The sequence below is a fragment of the Notolepis coatsorum genome, assembly GCF_963971535.1.
Source record: "Notolepis coatsorum genome assembly, chromosome: 17".
Taxonomy (NCBI): domain Eukaryota; kingdom Metazoa; phylum Chordata; class Actinopteri; order Aulopiformes; family Paralepididae; genus Notolepis; species Notolepis coatsorum.
Window position 1 is genome coordinate 8,003,296 of NC_140181.1, and position 6,000 is coordinate 8,009,295.

The 6,000-nt window shown below is 42.8% G+C and overlaps 1 protein-coding gene across 1 annotated transcript in view; it reads right to left on the minus strand.

Moving 5' to 3' along the window:
* Positions 1 to 5,448, minus strand: part of mul2 (mitochondrial E3 ubiquitin protein ligase 2) — a 36,269-nt gene extending 30,821 nt beyond the window's left edge. The window contains exon 1 of the mRNA XM_084332879.1: positions 5,409 to 5,448. The gene's annotated coding sequence lies outside the window, so the exon portion shown is untranslated. The remainder of the gene's footprint in view (positions 1 to 5,408) is intronic.
* Positions 5,449 to 6,000: the final 552 nt, after the last annotated feature.

A 6,000-nucleotide genomic window follows, 5' to 3' on the forward strand; every position in this document is an offset into this window, starting at 1 on the left:
GCATTTCCTCTCAAGGAATGAATCACAAAAAAGTGCCGTTATGGATGTTAAATTTTTGCGTTATGGATGTTACACGTCTGAAATAGACAAAAAACACTATCAAAAATGTGTTGTTAAGTCCGATTATGACCCCTTTGTTTGATTTAAATCAGAAGTATTTTATGACTCCTTGTTTGATTAAAATCCAACATATTTCCAGACACAACTTTTTCACACATTGTTGGTCTAGTCTAGGCAGAGCAGTGTCCACGTTAGCCTACTGCTAATCGGCTGCTGTCGGCCATCTCCCCCTTGCGTCTGCTTACATGTGTATTTGTTATTGTTTTGCCGAGTATCGTGACAAGAATCCCACCCCAAAAAACACAGAAACCCCAAATGAAACCAAACAGAAAGTAAATGAGTATTATTCCAGGGACGACATTTCAAGACAGGCCCCAGGAATGAAGGATGCAGTGACCATAAGAGAAGGAGTCAAGCAGAGGGTTCAGAAACGCCACATGTGCATGTCCCTTATGGAGGCTTACCGCTGCACTTCCAACCAAAGAGGACAAGTCCTGGGTCAGTTTTGATCAGATTCGTGAACACCTCAATCCTCACATGGATAACAGAGGGAGATACCATTTCTCTGAACCAGTCCAGGCAGAGTGAATTGGACTTGATTTTTTATAACTTTCTTTTTCATGGTGAGGTTGACATTTTCATGGAATTGCGCCAAAACTCATTTTCTGATTTAACCGATATTAATATTGCTGTTCTCTGCATATAAAACACATTTTTATGTTAATCAAATAAAGAGCTATTTTCCAAAAACTTTGTAATTTATTTTCAGAATATTTCTTTGTGTGATTTTTGTGATGTCACAGTATGATGTCATAATAGAACATTCTAGAACATGTCACAGTATGATGTCATAATAGAACATTCTAGAACAATTGTGATGTCACAGTATGATGTCATAATCAAACATTCTAGAACATTTGTGATGTCACAGTATGATGTCATAATCGAACATTCTAGAACATTTGTGATATATATATATTCAACAATTCAAGTTTAATTTGCGAAAGCTGGATGTGCTTCAGTGCAAGGCTTTGAGAATCTGCTGTGGAGCTTTTAAGACCACCCCTGCTTCAGCACTATTGGTGGAAATGGGGGAGTTGCCCCTAAACCTGAGGAGAGTAAAGTTAGGGCTACAGTACTGGGCAAAATTGAGTGGGACAAGTCTGTCCTTCCCAGCTAGGTGTTTACTTTCAGGAGATGGGGATAAGTATAAACCTTTTTTGGGCAGTATTGATCAGTGGGCCAGGAAGTTGAGACTGCATCAGGGGGGAGTGGCGGAGCACACTCGGTGGCTATCAGTGCCATTTTGGCTATTGCCTGATCGAGTCATTGAACTTAGGTTCTTGAAGGAGGAGGATAAGGGCGAGATTGTGGAGGAAATAGAGAGGTTCCTTCTGGAATCAGGGGCTCTGGAGGTGTACACTGATGGCTCTGTGGATCCTGAAAGTGGGAGGGCAGGATTTGGGTGGTGGGTGCCTTGGTTAGGGATCGGTAAGGGACAAAGAATATCCGATGGCAGCTCAGTATTTGTGACAGAGTTGCTTGCCATCCTCTGGGCATTGTGGTGGGTGGAGGAAGTGGGACCAAGCCAGGTGATTATATGCTCTGACTCGGCTGCTGCACTGATGGCTCTGAGTGCAGGTGGGTCTAAAGCTCGCCCTGATCTCATTCAGGAAATAATGTTGGTTTTATATAGGATTGCGAAGGCAGGCTGGTCAGTGGAGTTTTGTTGGGTCCCGGGACACGCTGGGAGTGCGGGGAATGAGATGGCTGACTCCCTTGCCAAACAGAGCCTGGGAAGGGAGGAAGAGATAGGTATTTCAATGGGAAGAGTAGAACTCAGAGATAAGATAAAGAAAGGAGTTGAGGCTGAGTGGCAGGATGAGTGGGAAAGGGGGACCAAGGGAAGGCACTATTTCTCTCTGCAGCCTCGGGTCAAGATCAAGGTGGAGGGATATGGGTCAAGGAGTGATAGGGTGAAGATGTGTAGACTGAGGCTGGGGCACTGTGGGTTGAACAGTAGCTTGTTCATTGTGGGCAAACATCCAGATGGGGTGTGTGAATGTGGAGAGACTGAAACTGTCGGGCATGTCTTCCTAAAATGTGAAAGGTATAGGAAAGAGAGGGAAATCTTTTATAAAAGTCTGGTAGAGCTGGGAGTATCTTCCTTCTCTCTTAAATCATTCTTTGGCATGGATAATGAGAACCACCAGTTGATCACAGAGGCAGTGCTGACATTTCTGCATGCTTCAGAGTTGTACCAGAGGATATAGCGTTAGTGTATGTATTAGTATTGGACAGGCAAGAGGAGCAGAGAAGAAGGAGAAAGTGTGAGTTGAAGAGGCCTAAAGATGGAACACCACTAGTGTAGTATAAGAAATGAGGAGGGAAGAAATACGCCAAGAAAGAAGAAGAAGAAGAAGAAGAAGAAGAGATCATCAAAAGAAGTGCGGAGGGCAGTAATACGCCACGATGCGTCTAATCTGCCGGAAATTCAAAAGAAGAAGAAGAAGAAGAAGAAGCATTTCCTGGCATTTTTTCAGACTACAACATGATTCCAGACTGGTTTGACCCTCAAAATGGTCCACCGAAGTCAAACACATGTGGGTAAAGCCCTATTTTTGAGTGTTTTTTGTCTATTTCAGACGTGTAACATCCATAACGCAAAAATGTAACATCCATAACGGCACTTTTTTGTGATTCATTCCTTGAGAGGAAATGCCAGGTCTTCCTGAATGTGCTTTTTGGGTACCTCAAACCCTACCCTACAAAGTGATAGTAAACATGTTATTCTTTGAAAAAGATATTCACAGAGTTTTCATCATGTGTTCAGTGAGTCCGAAAAGCAACAAATAAATGTTGTTTCTGTTTCTGTATGTGTCGTTTACATGGAGAAATGGCGCCACCGCCTGGGAAAATGCGTATTGCACACCTGGTATTAGAAAAAAATAATTAGGTAGGGGGGATAGGTGCGACGTCACTGACCACGCCCCCTAATCTGTTCCCCGCACCACTAGCAACAGAGTTACGCCACTGGCGGCGCTACTGTTCCTAATTTATGCAAATGACATGTTGTCAGCTTGTGACTGCAACTTGTTCTTGTTGGCAGACGACTCAGCCCTGCTGGTTTCTGACAAGAACAAGTTACAGGTTGAAAAAACCCTCAGCTCGGAACTAGGCAAAATCTGCATATGGCTCGCTGATAAAAAACTATCATTACACATGGGCAAAACAGAGTCCATTCTCTTCGGTTCAAATAACAAACTCAGCAAGACCGACGGCTTCTCAGTTACAGTGGGTGACAATATTGTCACAAGGAAAGATGAAATTACCTACCTGGGTTCCATCCTAGAGGCTAATCTTTCCTGTGACAAAATGGCATCCAATGTAATAAAAAAAGTCAACCAACAAACTTGATTCTTGTACCGGATCTCCTCTCTGGTAAACAAGAAGACCCTGAAGACTCTGGCAGGAGCACTCATTCAAGGGTACTACGACTATGCTTACACCTCATGGTACCAAAGCACCTCAAAGGCGCTAAAAACAAGATTACAAACATCTCAAAACAAACTCGTCAGACTACTGCTTGACCTTACTCCTAGCACATGGGCAAAACAGAGTCCATTCTCTTCGGTTCAAATAACAAACTCAGCAAGACCGACGGCTTCTCAGTTACAGTGGGTGACAATATTGTCACAAGGAAAGATGAAATTACCTACCTGGGTTCCATCCTAGAGGCTAATCTCTCCTGTGACAAAATGGCATCCAATGTAATAAAAAAAGTCAACCAACGAACTCGATTCTTGTACCGGATCTCCTCTCTGGTAAACAAGAATACCCTGAAGACTCTGGCAGGAGCACTCATTCAGGGGTACTACGACTATGCTTGCACCTCATGGTACCAAAGCACCTCAAAGGCGCTAAAAACAAAATTACAAACATCTCAAAACAAACTGGTCAGACTACTGCTTGACCTTACCCCCAGAACCCACCTCACCCCTGCCCACTTTGACAACCTAGGATGGCTTAGAGTAGACGACAGAGTACAGCAACTTGCAATGGGCCTGGTCTACAAGATACACTACACGACCAAGGTACCCATGTACATGTCAAAATACTTCCCAAAGGTCAGTGAATACCACGATCACAACACCAGAGGGAGCTCCACAAATCATGTTAAACCCAGATTCGGCTCAAATAAGGGACTAAACACGTTTCGCAATTATGCCACATCAATGTGGAACGCCCTACCCAAAGCTGTAAAGGAATGTGGATCACTACCCACTTTCAAAACCTCTCTCAAGGGACACCTACGGGAGACTGCAATTCAACACTGGCCCCTGTAAATATCCTAACCCAACCCCCTCCAATGTACAGTCATTTACCTAGTATGGTTGTCAATAGTCCAATGTACAATTTTGTTTGTTTGTACAGTGTCTCCCCCCCCCCCCCCCCCCCCCCCCCTCAATGTACAGTTTTGCTTGTTTATACAGTGTGCCCCCCCCCCCCCCCAACCACCTCCAATGTAGATTACCCAGTATGGTTGTCAATATCCCAGTGTACCCAACCCCCCCCCCACCCAACCTCCTCCAATGTACAGTTTCTACGTCAAATGTATATACTCCCTTTTCCTGACTCCTTCTGTATCACAAACAGTACTGTATTTGCAAATCTGGTATGTCATAAATGTATAGATGTAGCAGTACTGACTATCTGTATGTCATGTATGTCATATATGTCCTGATGAATTGAAAATGGGGGACCCTGATGTAAACAAGACGAAAGTCTTTCTCTGGTCTGCATACCCTTAACAATTGTGTGTATTGAGCCGTACTGTACTGTACCCATTCTGCAATCTGTTAAATAAAGTTTTCATTCATTCATTCACATACATGACATACAGGCGGTGATAATTCCGGTGGCTAGGTTGTGTGGAGTAATGCATGAATAATGCAATCAGATGAAAGGAACCATCTTTTTTTGTAAAATTAGGTCGAGTTTTTTTTCAGCCAGGATGATTTATGAAATCCACACTGTCGAGCCAAAACAGCCCAAAATATGCGTTGGTAAAACCATTTGATTCCTATCAAAGTTTGTTTTGAAGTGTCATTACTGAGAGTTAATAAGTGGTGCATGCATTATTATTATTATTATGTTGTTGGTTGTTGCTGAATAACCCTGCACTCCACTGGACTAGGCGACCGGAATGTTATGCAACCCCTGACGTGTCTCATTCCTTTATAATATATTTATATAAAAAAGAATATATATATATACATGTGTACGTCATTTTCCACGAATCAATGCTCGACAACAACACATACTAGAGATCAATCTAAATTGTTTACCTGTTAGAACCAATCTCTCAAAGTCGTCATTCCCGGAAGTCAGAATGGTTCTAATGTTTTGGTCACGTGACGTGAGCTCCTCTTCTTCTTCTTCTTCCTTTTATTTGATTGGCGGTTGGCAACCAACTTAAGGTGCATTACCGCCACCTACCGGACTGTGTGGAACGCTTGATTGACAGGGGACAAATAAAAATAAAAGAAATAAACAAATTTGAAGTGAGCAGGAATGCGTCTTATTGTTTACCGAATGAATGAATGAATGAAAACTTTATTTAACAGATTGCAGAATGGGTACAATACAGTACGGCTCAATACATACAATTGTTAAGGGGATGCAGACCTGAGAAAGACGTTTGTCTTGTTTCCATCAGGGTCTCCCATTTTCATTTCATATAGACATTTATGACATACACAACATACATGACATTTATTATGGCATAGGGACAGGTATTTAGGCGTAGGTATTTAGTACTGATACATTTGTGACATAAGCGGTATTCAAATATACAGTACTGTTACCCCTAGATCCTGACAGAGTACATATGATGGGGAGGGGACTGTACATTAGGAGGGGGTGGGTGGGTGGGAGGGA